The following is a 20,260-nucleotide window of genomic DNA, read 5'->3' on the forward strand; positions in this document are numbered from 1 at the left end:
TTAGGGAACCATATCCTACTGGTCTTCTTTCTGAACCAGTGACTGTTCCTTTTAAATATCCTTTTCTGATTGCTCTTTTTTTCCTGCCTTTAGATTTTTATAGTGTCCCTTGATTGAGTCCTCAGAAGTCTTCAGTTTCCACATTCACTTTCTAGGTGTTCTCATCTCATCCCTTGACTTTAAACACCATCTCTGTCCCAGTGCATTCCAAATGTCTATCTGAAGCATTTCAAATGTGTACCTCCAGCCCTAATCTTTTTTCTGAGTATCAGGCTCATATACCCAACTATCTAATGGACATTTCCAATATAGTTGTACAGAACATATATCTTGTTTTCCCTCCTATGATCACCCTCACACTTGACCAATCATGTTCTTACCCTTCAGTAATATAAATTTACCAGTTACTCAGGCCAATGCTTAGAAATTATCCCAACTCACCTCTTTCAAAATGGCTCTGTGTCTGCTATGGACTGACTTGTGTCTTACCCCCTAAAAATATTCGTATGTTGAAGTCCTAACCCCCAGTAACCCAGAATATGACCATATTTGGTGTTAGGATCTTTACAGAGGTTATTAAGAAAAATGACATCATTAGAGTGGGCCTTAATCCAATATAACTGATATTCTTATAAGAAGAGGAAATTCGGACACAGACAGGTACAGAAAAATGGTGAAGAGAAGGTACAGGCAGAAAACTGCCATCTACAATCCAAAGATAAAGACCTGGATAGAACCTTCTCTCACAGCCCTCATAAGTAACCAGTGTTGATCTCAGACTTCTAGCCTCCAGAAATCTGAGAAAAAAAAAAAAAAATTTCTGTTGTTTGAGCCACTTAGTCTGTTGTTTTGGCATCCTGAGTACAGTAATACAATACCCACCCTATCAACTTGTTCTATCAGCCCTACCTTCAACATATATCCCAACTCTGACCATGTTCAGCATTAAGCTCATGCCCTGAGCTACCTGTCCCCTTGAGGTCAATGAGAGCCTGCTAACTAGTCTCTTTACTTCCACTCTTGACCCCAAAACTCAATGGCTGGAATCATATTTTAAGAATGCAAATATTGTATTGCTTTGCTTCTCAAGCTATTCACTGGCTTCCCATCCAATATGAAATGAATGCAAACATCCTACCTCAACCTACAATGTCTTAAAGGATCTTGCCTCTGCCCAACTTTTTGATTTCATCTCTTACAACCTTGGGCTTTGTTCTCACTTGCCTTCTTGCTATTAATGGAATACACTAAGCTTTTTCCAACTCCAGATCATTTGCAAGTGCTCTTTCCTTCCCTTTCCCATGATTTTCACACTTGTAAGTACATTCCTGCCTGGATGAAGTGACACCTACTCAGAGAGTCATTCCCTGACCACCCTAAAATATGTACTCTGCATCTATTCACCTGTCATTATATTATAATCCACTTGTTTCTATTTTCCTGTATTTCTCCCTCCAGTAGACGGTGAGCTCCTCGAGGGCAAAGGCTTTGTTTGTACCACTGTACCACCAGAATCTAGAATAATGTCTGGCAATATCTGCTGCATGAGTCAATGCACGGAGTCTCCGCCCTGTACCACAAAGATGTCTCACATAGTACTGGGGTCCCTGAAACAACTAATATTTAGTACTAAAATGTGTCTCACCCTGAGCATTTACAATGCTGCATTCACACAAAGAACAGAAATATAACTTTTCAAGGACCACGCGTGTGTTTTTCTTCACTTTCTTTGGCTCCTACAATCTTTATATTCAAGAAAAATGAGAGATCAAGAACTTACTACCCATTCGTCTCCATTATACTTCTCAGTTATCAAGTTAATATTTCTTAAAATTGCTACATGAAAAAACATTTTCTGACAAAGAAATAGAGCATTCTGAAATCATTTGAAGGTTTTCATTTCTGACATATATGGATAGGTCTCAAAGTGCAAGTTGCCTGGGAGACCTATTTCTTCACTCAGTACACATTCTACCTCCTACTCTGCCAAGCTTTAGTGAGAACCTTTTTGATTAGAAGTTTCTTTTCATTCTGGAAAGATGAATGTTTAAAGATACATCAAAGTATACTTGATCAGCTGAAGATACTCTTTACAAAAATAGTTAATGCATGGCTTTATCTTAATGAGTAAAGACAAGATTTCAAAACAAGCATGCTGTTTTAAAATAGATCTCTTACTGTTAATTTTCTGAGGGTGAACCAAGGTCATCTTTACATTGGGTGAAAAAGGTTTAGATTTTCTTAAAACATGTAAGATAAGTCTAGACAATGACTAAGTAACTCCTAAGGTCTTCAGAGGAAAAAATATATTGTTTTACACTTCACAACTCAGAAATTTTTGTGGTTGATAAATGTCATGTTTCAGTTTTAGAAGATTCAATCATTGATTTATTAGTTCAATAAAACTTACTGAATACCAAATAAAAAGCCATGCTCAGTGCTAGGCACTGAGCACACCCAAGGTGAATTAGATATGTCCTTCGCTTCTGAGAAGCTCAGAAGTTGCTCAGGAAGATAGCCATGTAACAAACAATTACAATGTAACATAATAATAATTATGATAATGATAGTAATAAATTCATATTAATTTTTGTGGATTATTTATTCCACAGATTGCAATGTTCTTAGCATGCACGTAAACTCTCAGAGTAAGCAGAGATAGTCAGGAATTGACATTTGTGTCGTGTTTTGAATAATGAACAAGAGCATGCAGGAAAAGAATGAATATGCAGGAAGAGAATCACTTAGCAGAAGAAACACCTCTGTGTAAGGTCATGGAACCAAAGTATAAATCTTAGTTGCCATCTTGAAAAAATGATAATTTCAGTTTTGCTGAAGCAAAAGCTTTTGGAGAAGATAGGGATGATTATATCTAGTATAAAATGAAAGAGGTAAATTGAGTCCAAATTGTGTGCCAGTTTGGCTGCTTTCTACACCATATGGCAGTATTCAATTTTATAATGCAGGCAATAATGAACCAACAGAAATATTTTAGTTAGAAAAATGTGATTAAGACATTTTTATGAAGATAAATCTGGTGACAGTGAGACTATATATAACATATATATAAAAACTGGATAAAATGGTGTTGACAAGAGCATTTACCAGGCTGTTGCAGTTGAAAGACATTAAGGACCTGTATTGAAAAGGATAATAAGCATAGATCAAAAGAAATGGCCAAATTTGAGAGATATTCCTGATATATTTAAATGGATTTAGTGTCTAATTGGAGGAGAAGAGTTCAAGAGAAGAGTGGATAACTATAAGGGTTTTGGCTTGGAGATATGAATGGAGTTAAGTTTAACTAAAAAGGCTAGAAAATTCAGTTGGGTAAATACCTTTGAGAAGAAAAATAATTAGTTCTTTTGGGGACATATGGGGCTTGAAGTACATGGGGGGACTTCTCAAGGTCCATTTCTTGTCATCACATTTACTCCTATTGAAAGTGGCACATTATTACAGCAAAGTAGGGAGACTTCAGCTAACATAATTATGCTTCTAATAGATTAAAATAATTCTAACCATAAGGAGCTTTGAGTTTAAACATTGCATAAGTGATAAGCATTATTATCATTCAGGGCAACCTTGAGGCTTCAGTTTGGTGATATAATGGAGATCATAATAAATTTGAAAATAATTTCCAGTCATGTAAAAAATCTCCAAAGAAGAAAGAGAAGTAACATTTTTGGAAAAAACATAGAAAAATAAAAACAAAACCCCCACAACTTTGTTATCTTCCCCACAAATATTACTTTAGGATCAGACTTCTACTACCAATGGATCTAATGAGCCTGTTAATCAGACCTCTGCCTCCTAGATAAGGTCATGACCCAATTCAGAATTTTCTTCCAGATACACACAGGGATGAAGTGGTTAGAACTGAATTGTTACTGCATCGTCCTGAAGAGATGTCCCCCAAAGTGCCTTTTGCTGAGATCTCAAGCTGCCCTGATTTCTGTTGTTCTTGAGAACTTATTCTAACGATGATTTTGATTTTCTGAGCTACACAATTCTTAAAATAAATCCTCCTTTACTCTCCTTTATTCCTTTTTATTGTTTAAGTTAGTTGAAGTTGGAGTTTATTTATGATAACTGAATAACCTAAGTGATACAAAAATTGATACCAGAGAGGAGCTATACAGAAAAGATCCTCATGAAACATGGGGTATTTTGAATTAGTTATCAAACTCAGATTGGGCATATGAAATTGAAGTCTCCATTTATATTCTGATTGAGCTAGAATTAGTCCATGTCTCTCAGTGCCAACTGCATTAATCAGCCTATTCCATGTGGCTTCAGAGTAAACTTTTGGTAAAGTTTGGGAGACTAAGCAACTGCTAAGATAGATCAATACAAAGGAGATGAGAAATTTTTTTTTTAACCAAAGAAATACAGGTTGCTTTCAAAGCACTGAATATTAAAATTAAAAAAAAAGAAAAACAAACTAAAATTTGAAATGTTTATCTTTTAGAACCTTTATGTAACAATAATGAAAGAATAGCTTGCTGCTTGTATCTGTTGTTGAAGATAGTATGAAGAGATTGATTGTGGAAATTGTTGGATTTTATTGACATTTGGCTGCTAGATGAAAAGTTAAGGCTGATCATACGGTTTCAGAGGACTAAGAGCCTTGAAGAATCCCAACTTCCCAAATCCCTTGAGAATTATCCTTTATTATTGGGCCTTATCAGACTGAAGAGAATGTGCTTTCCCTATAGAAAAGAATTAACCCTTCTCCTCATACCATACCCCTTGCATTATTTACAAGGTAACATAAATTCAAATAAAGGAAACCTGGAATCAGTAAAGTGGAATCATAAAAGTTAAAGAATTTCATCCAGAGGATTTGCATATGGTTTGAGGAACAGATTTTGATTTATTACTGAGCTTTGAGGGTGGCAGCACACCTACCCTTGGTCCAGCACGTGAACATGCAATCTAAGATGGTAACATGGACCCAGCCTTCCCTTACTCATCTGGCTGTGAAATTGGGAATGTGTAGCCACTCTGTGGCATCAGAGAAACCTGGCTCATCTAAGGGAGGCCTGGGCTGCCTCGGAAGGAACACTGCATTAACAAGCTACTATTTCTGAAGTGCCGTACGTACATACCACTTCCTCACCACCAAACACTGAAATCAGAGGCGTGCCTCAGATCAATTAACTAAGCAATGAAAAATCTCTTGCCCAAACTACAGACGGTTCTGAAAATACGCAGACTACAGCAACGAGACATCAACTGGAATATTACAGCCTCATTAATAGGAAATCCCTAAGGACAAAAGGAAAGTTCTCTGATTAGGCAAAAACTTCAATCATTACATTTTTTTTCTACTTTGCTTAAAAGGAGTGATGACCTGGGGTCAAGATCTACACTAATTCATGAGTTGTGACTAATGGAATAGAAAATTAGGATCTTAGAAGGCTTCAGACTCTGGAGATTGGACAGGAAGCTCAGTCTTTCCTCTTCACTTCTGCTATGCATAATTTTGGGAAATATTTTTGTTTTAACATTGAGCCCTCCATAAGTCTATAATATTCCTTAATGATATTAGATTTGGAGAAAAGAAGCCTTGTGACACTGGCCTTAGTAGGCTTTAGCTAGACATTTTTTTAAGATTGTCTCTCTGACAAATCAGTGAATTGGTTTGCAATTTTAAGAGGGTCAGTTTTGTAAACAGTGACATTTTCAGAAGTGAATACATGTAGGGAAAAAGGTGTGTGTGTGCATGTGTGTGCGAGAGAGGGGGGAAGGAAAGAAAGAGAGAGAGGTGTATCAAGAAAAGAACACAAAATAAATAATAAAAATAAATTGTGTGTTGATTATTAGTAGTACAAGCTCAATTTTCTTGAATTAGTTTCTGCTCAATGTGATTCTGGTAAAGCTACCAATCACTGCAGAATTCGGGCTCCTATGCAGAGGATGATCATGTGACTCAGGCTGGGCCAATTCCTTTCTCAGGACTTTAGAGCAGAGATGCTTCTGGAATGAAACAGCTTTAGTCATGATTAAAACAATGTAGTCCTCTAAAGAAAATATGAATGATTTAAAAAAAATTACTGTAATTTCTAGAGTTGCATGGTTCCTGCCTCTTTAAGGCCTGTTTTTATGTTTTTTTAACTCTATCAGTTGCAGTAATGACCTTTTTCTTGCTCTAAATTAAGTCTAAACAGAATTTCTCAGGGTTCTTAGAAAAGCAGCTTGGATATTTTGTCATGAATATAAATATAACTGCATATTTCTAAACACATAAAGTAAATATTTATTATAATGTGGCTATGAGTAAGGAAATTGTTAATTGAGTTATAAATAATAGAATATTCAGCTGTACTTAAATATTGAACAAACTCAAAATTTAACACTGTGTGTCAGGGAAGGCACAGCCATCCAGTTTCATCTGTCCCTTCATAATGACAAGGCATTAAGGTCATTGAAAGGACATCCATGTATTCTGTATCTAATGTCTACAATGGAAGAAATTCATGTTGATAATTAACTTAATCCCCTTTGTTCACCTAAGAATCAGTTAAAACATCTACGTCCATTCAATATAATTTAAATGGTATGATGGTAAGAAGTTTTTTGGAATAAAATTTGAAGAAATTTAATCAAAATCCCCATTATCAGTTCTATCACGATAGAGCACAGTCCAATTTTCCCATCTGTCCCTGGATACACAAAACCAATTTACCTAGAAGTCTGAAGTTCCTGAGGTTTAGAATGAGCTGAGGTGACAGAGTTAACCATCTCATCTCCAAAATATGTATGTATAAATGCACCCTAGTTCTGTAAAAATCACAACCCCTGGCTTAACCTGGCCTAGAAGTGAATGCACAAAACAAGTTCTTGACAATCGTTTACTGGACTGTGTAGAAAAGGACCTGCCATCAGTGATGTTACCCCAACAGCCAAACTACTTGGCTGTTACCATGGTGATACAAGGATAATGTATTGAGAAGAACTGTGAATTGTTTACATGTGGTGAGCATTCAGTCCTTCCTATCTACCCTGGCAAATTCCTTATTTTAATTACAAAAACTAAAATATACTAAAGCCAACTATAGAAGGAAATGCATTAAAATTGTCTTTAATCCACATTTTAAAGAGCAAATATGCTTGGAACTGCCCCATTTTAAAATACTCTTTATTGAAATTATTTCTGGGAAGTCAGAAATTCAATACATTATAATATATAAAATGATTTCTATGAGTATAAAATTGAAAATCATATAGCAAAATCCTAACATTAATTAAATATTCACATTTTTACTGTTGCCCTAGAGAAAAAGCATGACATAGGTAAAATTTTAGTGATAATAGAATTAGAATGTCTATTCTCTTAGCCAAAAGTATGACCTCTGAAATACTGGAAAAAAGTGCTTTATATGTAAGGATAGTAGTGATTAATGACTATAAAATATGAGAAAGGTTTCCACATAAGAATATCTGTCTCATAGTATTATAATCATGTCTCTAGATAAGTTTAGTGGCTTCATAAACTTATTACAGGCATATAAAACTCCAAACACTTTTGGAATCTGTTCTTTAACTGATGACATAGCAGAGAGGGTTTCACAACTTCAATATAATAACATTTATGGTTTCCTTACAACCAACTCTATATAGTATTCTCTTTGCATACATGTTAATAAATGCTGCCTATTATACAAAGTTTACTATCTACCATTCTTCGACATCCTTGAAACCCTTGACCAGCACCCAAGATGTAAGCTTTTTCCATAAGTTACTCTGTCATGTTTTACCAATACACTCTTACAATGCTTTCTTTCCTCTTATTCTTGCTCCTAAATATTTCCATTGTGAATTCTGAAAACGTCTATTCCACTACAATCTCATCCTCTCCCTTTAAACTTGTGGCCTTTTGGAAACAGATTTCCCTGCAGAACATTTAAGAGGAAGTTACCATTCTCTTACACTGCTGTATGGGTATCAGCTGAGACTGGTGTAGTCTTGGTTCCTCAGTGGCTTTTCCAAGCCATTATTGATGATTTCTCTTGTAAAAACCAGTCCAGTGCTTTTGGAGGCCCACGCCAGTTGGCTATGTAACCAGCTATCTTTCCTCATGCTTTCATTATTCATTCTTGTCATTTTCCTCTCTTCCACTGATAACCTTGTACTAGCTTTTCTGGCCTTACTCCATTCAAATCCTTACTATCATCCTGAATGATTATGGCCATATAAAAAACTCCACCCAACACACTGCATTTCCAGTTCCTTGACCCAATATTCCAAATTACCATCCTACTTGCTCCACCGGAGACATCCATCCCCATAGCCATATTCTAAACTTAGTCATTACTTAAGCTACTTTAACTCTTAATAAAAAAATATATATGAATGTGTTTGATTTAAAAAAAATTGTTATTCTTCTCTCTTTCTCCTACTTTATGTGGGTCAGACCAGCATTGTGTCATCTTGATAAAGAAGGGCATCCCCTGTCTGAAATTTATGAGACGGCTAAAGGATTTCTAGAACCATTTACTAAATACTCCACTTTGATAATTAGTAGTCATTCAATATTTATTGTGAATGAATCACTGTGAAATTTTGTTTAAACAACGAGCTATTTAACCAATGCCCTTTTTATCCCTTCCTTCCTCTACTCTTTCTGGATCATGTTGTTTCACTACAACCTGTTCCTAAATTCTGAGCATCTCTATGTCTAAAGGCTCTTACCCTAAAACATATATACATCCACACATTCTGTCTCATGTGGATTAAATGCTTTCCTTCATTTTTCACCTCCAAACCCCAGCTACTGGCTTCTCTCACCTCTGTTGCTTTCTAAGCTTCTTGGAAAAAATTACTCCACATTTTCACATCCAATACTATTGAATCTCTAAAGAAAATTAAAGCCAGTCAATTTTCTTTCTTGTTCTTTTCTTTTTAATTGACTATCCTGCTTTGCCATACATTTTACTACTTTCTCTTAGCTTTTCTTTGACATCTCTAACAATTCTTTTTTTCCACCTGCCTCATGAGAACTTCTTTCTCCAGCTCTTATTTAAATACTGGGGTTTTCAGGCTCCTGTCTTCGGTTTCCTAACCTTTCTATAATTCTCCACATTTCTCATTGTTTTCACTAGCATCCATATGCAGTAGATAGCAAAATCGTTATCTCTTCTGCCTTTTCATTTGATCTTCAGACTTGTACATTTACTCAAATTTATGGACACATTTATTTGATACATTCCTGACAAGTTTATTGAATGAACTGAGCTCTATAGGGAACAATCAGAAAACAATTCTATTTTTCCCCTTTCCTTATCAAACACACTCTCCAATCTCATTCTTTCTTCTTCTTTCAAGCATGGTCCATCAATTCTTGAGTCCTTTGTGGTACCAGAGAAAGCCTCCGTTTCAGTTATTTAAAAATAATCTCCGATCCAAAAGTCCAGTTGATCTGCTTGGGAGCTCTGTTCCTTCTACAGCTCAGGACTGCCATGGACCACAGTGGCACAGTGTGACACTCACCTCTTCATTCTCTAATGCAATGGTTATCAGACTTCCACACGCATCAGCATGAATCAACTGTATGATCTGTTGCACAGGTTGCTGTGTCTAATCCTGAGAGTTTCTCATTCAGTCGGTCCAGTGAGGTCTGAGAATCTGATTTCTAATAAGTTCCCTGATCATGCTGTTGCTGCTGCTAGTCAGGGATCATACTTAGAAAACCATTGCTCTACTCCCCACCCCGCCTCGCCATGTGCTGGCTTTTATTGGGCTACTGTGGCTGCAAGAGAGATAAGAGAGAGCAAAAACCTCACTAGGTTGGTAAACTTGTAAGTTGGTGTCAACACCCTCAGGGTGAAAGAGGCATTTTTTGGCTTTCTCCCACGGGGTTTCTGTGAGTTCCTCAGGGACCCTCCCAATGAGACTTGGACCTGTCATTCCCTTGACAGGCATCCACTCCCGTTTCTACCATCCACCCCCCCAGACCTTGGTCTGCAGGGTACTCACCCTTCTGATAGAAACCCCTTATCCATTTTAGGACTGCTGCTTTTAAAGTGGCCCTAGGCCAACCACCTGGAGAATTCTCATCAGGTCCTAAATACGTTTGCCCTGCCTACAGGAAAATGCAGCTTCTGCCATCACAGTCCTCTCTTGCTTTGTTTTGATGTTTCAGACATAAGTAATCAGTGTTTTTACCTTTTGACTTATCACAGAAGAGTAATAAGATCCCAGACCCCAATATCCCTCAGTCTTCAGAAGATGCATATCAGGTTCTCCAAATTACTTCCTTGAAGGCCCACTCACCTGACTTAAGGTGACAGAGACACACTTTATTCTCTTCCTCCAAAAGGTAGGGAGAGCAAATGCCACAGCACTCCAACGATTCATTCCCCCCAAATTATCACTCCTTGTCCGGTACAATACCCCAACCCCATCTACAACAATAACAATAAGAAAAGGGAGAGGTGGTTACTGCTGGTAACAGCTTACTACTACCTCTTAACATGTCTTACCAAAGTGTTTAGAACCTTTAGAATGTGGGAGAAGTGGAAATAACTGTATTGTTCTTGGCCTTTGAGTCCTCACAAATATTCTGAGACAGAAACAGTCTGTTTATACCTCCTATTTCACTTATTATGTATCAGACAATGAACTAGATTCTTAGGATAAAAAAGAAAAATAAAATAGTCCTTGTATTGAGAGCTTTAAATTCAGTAGTTTAAACCAATAAAAGTGAGGTAAAATATTATAGAACTTATGATAGATATTTAGGGAACATCTGGACATACATAAAGTAGTGGGCAAATGTAGTGGGGATTTACAATCACCAAGCTCAGAAGGCTAACAGGGAACCCACTTTTCTTCCCCTCAGACCTGCTGGTCCTCCTGGGTTCTTTACCTCTAACAAAAGCCCATCACACACTCAGTCACTTAAGGAAAAACCCATCCTAGGTCCCTCACATTATTTAACTCTCTACAAATGATCAATGTCTTTAAAACCTATATATATATATATATATATATATTTTTTTTTTTTTTTTTTTTAATCTGTCCTCTCTTCTCCTTCCTCATTATCACCACCTACCTCTGTCACATTAAAAGAGATTACGTCTGTCTAAGAGATATGAATGTTTCTAAATCTAGTGCCCTCAGATCCAATTCACTTCCTGGCTCATTAGAGACAGAATGAACGTCTAGGTTTCATACCTAACCATGACACTGGCTCCTCACCATGTATATAAAAATGTCAATCTCTTGAGTATAAAAAAAAAAAAGATACTCGATGGCCTGACTGATACCTACCTTCCCATCTCCGTCTTTACTACTCCTCTTATCACATACTGCCCCTCATAATTTGTTATCATGTTGCTTCTTATCTATGTAGTTCCATTCATAGTATTCCTTCTTTGTGGAAAGTCTCTTCCCACACTACTTACCTAATTTATGCTGGCTAGGAGGTAGCTAAACAATCTTCTCTCACAGATAACTCATATTGAACACTCTGGCTGGATTAACTGCTTGCTTCCTTCTTTCCCAATCTGTGGCACAGTCTGTAGGTTTTCAACACCAAACTTACTACTTCCTCCTCATCTCGAAGTTAAAATTAAAGAGGCCATCTTTTTAAATTTCTTGGGGGGGATTCTTTTTATAAATTACCTTTTTTATTTTGAGATAATTTTAGATTTACATGCAGTTCTAAGAAATTGAACAAGATCCTGTGTACTTTTCACTCTTATTTCCCCAACAGTAACATCTGGAAAAAATATAGGACAATATCACAACCAGGACATTGACATGTATATGATCTACCAATCTTATTCATATTCCTCAAGTATTGCTTGTACTTGTGCATGTGTGTATTTAATTCTATGCCATTTTATCACACACTTAGGTTTATGTATATACTGCCACAGTCAAGATATAGAACAGTTCCATCATCACAGGGGTCTCCTGTTGCCTTTTATAATCACATCCACACACTCCACCCTAATCTCTAACCCCTGGAAAACACTAATCTGGGCTCCATTTCTAAATTTTCTCAATTCAAAAATTTTAGGTAAATGAAGCACATAATAGGTAAACTTTTGGGATTAGCTTGTTTTATTTATTTATTTATTTATTTATTTATTTATTTATTTATTTTCACTCAGCATAATCTCTTTGAGATTCATCCAAGATGTTGTATGTATCAACTCTTTCTTCCATTTTCATGCTGAGAAGTATTCCATGGCATGGTTGTACCACAGTTTAGCCATTCACCCAGTGAAGTACGGGCCATCCCATTGAGACCTGTGTTTAATCCAATGGCTGGCAAAGGAGGAACAACATTTAATAGAAATTCTACCTGCTACCTCCATCCTCTATTTCCAAAAGAACAGAAAGTTAATTACTGAAGTGCTGAAAGTTAAAGTACTAAAGGTAAATTGTTTCACTGAAGGTAGACTATGGAAAAATGTTTAATTAATATTAAGGATCATACACCTGATCAAGTGGGATTTATCCCAGGGATGCAAAGATTTTTCAGTATCTGCAAATCAATCAGTGTGATACACCACATTAATAAATTGAAGAATAAAAACCATATGATCATCATAATAGATGCAGAAAAAGCTATTGAAAAAATTCAACACCCATTTATGATAAAACTCTCCAGAAAGTGGGTAGAGAGGGAACTTACCTCAACATAATAAAGGCCATATATGACAAACCCACAGCTAACATCATACTCAGTGGTGAAAAGCTGAAAGCATTTCCTCTAAGATCAGGAAGAAGACAAGGATGTTCACTCTCACCACTTTTATTCAACATAGTTTTAGAAGTCCTAACCATGGCAATCGGAGAAGAAAAAGAAATACAAGGAATCCAAATTGGAAAAGAAGAAGTAATTATGTCACTGTTTGCTGATGACATGATACTATACATAGAAAATCTTAAAGATGCTACCAGAAAACAATTAGAGCTTATCAATGAATTTGGTAAAGTTGCAGGATACAAAATTAATACATAGAAATCTACATTTCTACAAACTAAAAACAAAATATCAGAAAAAGAAATTAAGGAATAATCCAATTTACCATCACACGAAAAAGAATAAAATACCTAGGAGTAAACCAACCTAAGGAGGCAAAAGAGCTGTACTCTGAAAACTATAAGACACTGATGAAAGAAATCAAAGATGACACAAAGAGATGGAAAAATATACCATGTTCTTGGACTGGAAGAATCAATATTGTCAAAATGACTATACTACCCAAGGTTATCTACAAATGCAATGCAATGCAATCCCTATCAAATTACCAATGGCATTTTTCATAGAACTAGAACAAAAAAAATATTAAAATATGTATGGAAACACAAAAGACCCTGAATAGCCAAAGCAATCCTGAGAAAGAAAAACAGAGCTGGAGGAATCAGGCTCCATGACTTCAGACTATAATACATAGCTACATCATCAAAACAGTATGGTACTGGCACAAAAACAGAAATATAGATCAGTGGAACAGGATAGAAAGCTCAGAAATAAACCCACACACCTATGCTCATTTCATCTATGACAAATAAAGTAAGAACCTACAATGGAGAAAAGACAGTCTCTTCAATAAGTGGTGCTGGGAAAACTGGACAGCTACATGTAAAAGAATGAAATTAGAACATTCTCTAACACCATACAGAAAAATAAACTCAAAATGGATTAAAGACCTAAATGATGAGACCAGATATTATAAAACTCCTAGAGGAAAACATAGACAGAACACTCTGAGACATAAATCACAGCAATATCGTTTTAGATCCAACTCCTAGAGTAATGAAAATAAAAACAAAAAGAAGCAAAAGGGACCTAATTAAACTTAAAAGCTTTTGCACAACAAAGGAAACCATAAACAAAATGAAAAGACAACCCACAGAATGGGAGAAAATATTTGCAAATGTTGCGACTGGCAAGGGATTAATCAACAAACTATAGAAACAGCTCATTCAGCTCAATACCATAAAAACAAACAACCCAATCAAAATATGGACAGAAGATCTAAACAGACATTTCTCCAAAGAAGACATACAGATGGCCAAAAAGCCATCTTGAAGAGATGCTCAATATTGCTAATGAATAAAGAAATGCAAACCAAAACTACAGTGAGGTATCTGACACCATCATCAAAATGTCTACAAACAGTAGATGCTGGAGAGGGTGTGGAGAAAAGGGAACACTTGTACACTGCTGGTGGGAATGTAAATTGATACAACCACTATGGAGAATAGTATGGAGGTTCCTAAAAACTAAAAACAGAACTACCATCCAATCCAGCAATCCCACTCCTGGGCACATATCCAGAGAAAACCATAACTGAAGAAGATACATGCACCCCAATGTTCACTGCAGCACTATTTACAGTAGCTGAGACATGGAAGCAACCTAAATGTCCATCGACAGAGGAATGGATAAAGAAGATGTGGTACATATATACAATGAAATATTACTCTGCCATTAAAAAGAATGAAATAATGCCATTTGCAGCAACATGGATGAACCTAGAAATTGTCATTGTCAAGTGAAGTAAGTCAGACAAAGACAAGTACCATATGATATCACTTATATGTAGAATCTAAAAAAAAAAATGATACAAATGAACTTATTTACACAACAGAAACAGACTCACAGACTTCAAAAACAAACTTATGGTTACCAGAGAGGAAAGGTGAGGTGAAGGATAAATTAGGTATTTGGGATTAACATATACACACTACTGTATATAAAATAGATAATCAACAAGGACCTGCTTTATAGGACAGGGAACTCTACTCAATATTCTGTAATAACCTATATGGGAAAAGAATCTGAAAAAGAATGGATTTATGTATATGTATAACCGAATCACTTTGCTGTACACCTGAAACTAATATAATATTGTAAATCAACTATACTCCAGTATAAAATAAAAATTAAATTTAAAAAATATAAAAAAATGGAAAAGTACTGCATATACAATAGTTAAAATATGATTCTAATCATGTTTTAACTAATCTTCTCTATACAGAAAGAAATAGAGCTCAATAGCTGCGAAGTTAGCTGTATTTGGGATTGGAGGTTGATGCTTTGGTAACCATTTTCATATCTTTTCTTTTTTCTATACTCTGCTTAAAGATTTTGCATTAAAAAATAGAAATGGACTTTAAGGAACTAATTTTTCTTTAACTTAACTAAAAGACTAGTTAATAATATTTTATTTTGCTATTAGAAATAAAGAATGTTGGATCTGTTTGGCATGCTTATTAGTTATATAACATTAGGCAAGTTATGTATCCTCCCTGGGCCTCAGTATTTCTATAAAATGTACCCACTTCATAGCACTGTGAAGAAGAAATGAATTGATACATGCAAAGCTTAGGACAGTACCTGGAAGGTGGAAAGCAATCACTCAAAGTTAGGTATTACATTGGTCAGATTTTTAAAATGATGTTTTAATTTTAGAATAACTTTATATTCACAGAAAAGTTACAAAGATTGTAAACAGAGTTGTAGTATACTTTTCACTATGTTTCTCCTTTTGTTAACATCTTTTCATTGCCACGGTTCATTTGTAACATCTAAGAAAACATTTGCACATTACTATCAATGTTCTAGCAATGTCATTTTTCTGTGTCAAGATCCTATCCAAAAAACTACCTTAACCATCATATCTCATAGTCTCTCCTGGTCTGGGACATTTTCTTAATATTTCCGTATTTTTCATGACCCTGACAGTTTTGTAGATTGTCCCTTGACTTTTTAAATATTTTTCTGACAGTTACACTAGGAAGGTGGGTTTAGGGAAAGAATACCACAGGGGTGATTGCCTTTCTCATCAGATAATAACAGGGGTACATGTTATTAAGTTGAATTTTATTTCTCGTAATTTAACTAGATGTTTTGGTTAAGGTATTGTTTGCCAGGTTCTTCACTACAAAGTTACTTTTTTCTCCCTTTCCATACTCCAATCTGTGAAACATCAAGTGCAGCCCATACTCAAGGAAGAAAAACATTATAGACTCCACCTCCTAAAAGGAGGAGTATTTACATAAATTATTTAGAATTCTTCTGTATAGTAGATTTGTGTATTCCTTCCCACTTATTTATTTTATCAATTATTTATTTATATGGAGTCAGGGATGTTTATTTTATACTTTGGGTTATGACCAGTACTAAATCATTTATTTTATTGCTCAACTGTTCCAGCTTTGGTTATTGGCAGCTCCCTCAGGTTGGCTCTGCTGTCCATTTGACATGCCCTTATTCAATTTTTTGAGCATATTCTTACTTTCTTATAAGATGCCCAGGCTCATTTTGTACTTTTTATGTTCCAGCCCTAGAATCAGCCATTTCCCCATATTGACATTTCTGCGTTGAATTTCCTTTGCACCTTTGTAAAAAATTAATTAACTATATTTGAATCTCTCAATTATGTCCAGTTGATCTATATATCTATTATTTTGCCCATGCCATACAGTTTTGGTTACTGTGTTTTCACAGTAAGTCTTGAAATAGAGTAATGTGAGTCCTTAAACTTTGTCTTTCTCACGATTGTTTTATCTGTTCTAGTACCTTTTCCTTTCAATATAAATTTTAGAATTAGCTGATCACTTGTGAATATGCATAGTTAGGTTTTCTTTTTTCTTTTGTTTGTTTTTTAATTTTTAAATTTACTATCATTATTATTACATAAAAAACTTCCAACACCTAATGTCTTAAAACTATTAGTTACTTAACTCAAATTTTTGTATGTCATCACTTTAGACTGGGCTCATCTGTACAGTTCCTCTGCTGGTCTAGCCGGGCTCATACATGTGTTTGCAATGAACTGCAGTTCAGCAGAGCAACTCTGCTCCTGTTGATTGGGTAGTTGGTGGCTGTAGCAACAAAGAGTGCAGGGGGGTTAACAACTTCACTATGTTCTCTCATTTTCCATCAGGTTAGTCTGAGCTTATTCATGTGGTAGCAAGAAAGACTTCATGACATGTACCTAGAAAGTTGCTCATTGTCACTTCCATTGCATTCCATTGCTTCAAGGATGTCACAAGGTCTGCTTAGATTCAAGGGGTAAGTAAGAGAGCGTCACCTCAAGATGTGAGAAGCTAAAAATTATTGTGCAATCTACCATAGTTATTATTAACTAAGGTTATCAGCAATGACATTTTTAGGAATTATCAGAAGACAAGGGCAATCACTGTGAAAACAAAGATAAGAAGCAAATTCATAATTTTTTAGGACCAAGAACACCTGAAATAAAAAGTACCAGGGGCTTCCGTGGTGGTGCAGTGGTTGAGAATCTGCCTGCCAATGCAGGGAACACGGGTTCGAGCCCTGGTCTGGGAAGGTCCCACATGCCACGGAGCAACTGGGCCTGTGAGCCACAATTACTGAGCCTGCGCGTCTGGAGCCTGTGCTCCGCAACAAGAGAGGCCGCGATAGTGAGAGGCCCACGCACTGCCATGAAGAGTGGCCCCGGCTTGCCACAACTAGAGAAAGCCCTCGCACAGAAACGAAGACCCAACACAGCCATAAATAAATAAAAATACATTAAAAAAAAAAAAAAAGTACCAGTTTTTCTTAAAGCAGAATAATGACAACTGTGGTTAAGTCATTGTTTAGTCCACCGGGCTGCTGTAACGAAACATCACAGACTGGGTGGCTTAGATATAACAGAAATTTACTGCTTACAGCTCTGGAGCCTGAGGAGTCCAAGATCAACGGCCAATAGATCTGATGTCTGGGGAGAGCCCTTTTCCCAGTCCACAGACTGCACTTTCTGGCTGTAACCTCACGGGGTGGAATGGATGAGCTAACTCTCTGGGGCATCTTTTATATGAATATTACAGCCAGTCATGAGGGTTCCCTCATGACCTAATCACTATCCACAGGCTCTACTGACTAATACCATTCTCTTGATGGTTAGGATTTCAACATATGAAGTTTGGAGGAACACAAACATTCAGACCATAGCAGTCATCAAAGAATAATAGTAGTTTAATCAAAGAGATATTTTACTTGTCCAATCCTTAATCTAAAAATTCATCCATAAATGTAGATATAAATACAACTAATGATACAGATAGAAACTTAGCTCTAAGTCATCCCAAGGATAATATGTCTAATTGGTCCAAACTCCACAGCTCACTATTAGCCAATGCAGGATGTGGACTTCTGCACTCTACCTACCAGTCCAGTGCACTTCCCACAAAAGCATGCTCCCTTTTTATGGTAGAGATCTTTTTAGGAAAGTTTCCTATACAAAGAAACTGTATATTTATCTACACAGTTTGTGGATAAATATAAATTTAATATTACCTTTAAGAGTTAAGAGAAAATAAGATTTTATAAAACACTTGTTTATGAATTATAAATCTCTATATTCTACTCCCTGCTATGTGCCTTTGGACAAATCACTTAACCTCCCTGGAATTTAGTGTGCTCTTCTATAAAATAAAGAAAATAACTTATTTTTCCCTATTATATTGGCACATTGGGATGAGAAGTGGCTTTCAAAGTATATGGTGTCAAAAATAATGTAAATTACCTTTTCTTTGAGATCAGTGCATCCTCCATTAAACAAAAATCTATTTCTCAAAGAAAAAAAAAAAGAAATTGGATTGTTACAATACGAAAATGCAGGCAAATACCCCATATTGTGTTTTGAAATGTAAATACTTTTATGAAGGCAAGGGAACATTATCAATTTCAAATAGAAAAAAATGAATTATTTTGAAATGTATTTAAATATAAGGACTGATTAGAGCAAAATTAATTAGCCTATGAAAAAAAATTTAACTCCTATTTGATTTCAATTTTGAAGTCTTGAGCTAAAAAATAAAAACTGCCAATCGATAACAACAACAAAATATAACAACAATATATATATAGATAAACAACAAAAGTATATATGTATTTTCTGGCTCTTTGAACCAAGAGGCAGAATGTACAACTTTTTGATTATTGGTGGTAAAGAAGAAAATTGTCAAAATATATTAATATGCTTTTTCAAAAGATAATAGTGCTGTATAATGTTTTACAGTTAAAAATGCTATTCATAATTTTAGCTCATTCCACTTGATCAGTCTTATAAGAAAGAGAAGGAAGTTCATTATTCCCATTTTGGAGGTGAGAAAAATGAAGTTCAGAAAAATGGGGATTTGAGCCAAGTTTCATAGCTAGTGATTTAAAGTGTCCAGACTTGAACTAATCAAGATACGTTTTTTGTGCTTTTTCTTCATTTAAAAGTGTGGAATCTTAGGGGGAAAGCTAATTAAAATTTTGCTAAATGTTAGGAATAATAGGATAAAATAGGTGATATTTCCACTGTTATTATTACAGCAAGGGTTGGCAGATTCTCAGTCTTTATTCTTAGAAGTCTGTTTGTGTAAGTCTCTGGTGACCTAGAAATGTTTTTTAAAGCATCCCCAAACTCTTCTTATGCATAGTTCAGTCTGGAAAAGACTGTTAACAAAGCCCTGAAAGTTAGGATGTCTGAGTTTATACATGTGTATGTGTGTGTGAGTGTATGTGCAGGTGAAGTCCTGTATGTGCAACTGTACATGTGTATATGTTCAACTATATGTGGGTTTGTGTGTGTGATGTCTTGGTGTGATTGATATTGGGGAGGACTGCTGCTTGATAACCATTCCTTATTTGTGTGAATGAAATTACATAAAACTGTATCCCAGAAATACACCCTTATTCTTGAATTTTCACTCAGGTAAATTTTAGAAATTATATCCACTCAATAATGCACTTCCTACTCTTTATATTTTGAAAAATCAATGCTTTTACATCTACATTGTCTTTTATGGATGTAGTACATTTCTTCAAGCATCTTAAACATGGGCACCTGTATTACATGAAGACAGACGTTTTACTATAATAGTACTTAAAATGGATTGTAAGTTCAGATTGATTTTTCTCACATTAGTTGTTTTAAATGGCTTTTATAAAGCAGACATATAATGGCATGGTTGTCCCCTGTCAAAATATCGAAGTGGAAAATATTTAAAAGAACGATATGAGGCATTTGGAAAGAAAGCCCATATTCATCCTCCTCTAAGTGGCCTTTGGGACCTTTCTATTTAAAAATGTTAATGTGTTTTATAAGTTTTGATTAATAGATATTTTTAACATTATACCTTTAACGTGTCAGCTCTTGGTAAATTAATTATGCTCCCTGCCCCTTTCTAACAGCATGAAGGCTGCTGGATATACCTTAAGGGAACGAACAACAAAATGAGTAGGAATCGGGTTCGTTAATAAGGTTTGATTTGA

The sequence above is a fragment of the Balaenoptera borealis genome (assembly GCF_965194805.1).
Source record: "Balaenoptera borealis genome assembly, chromosome: 4".
NCBI classification, from domain to species: Eukaryota; Metazoa; Chordata; class Mammalia; order Artiodactyla; family Balaenopteridae; genus Balaenoptera; species Balaenoptera borealis.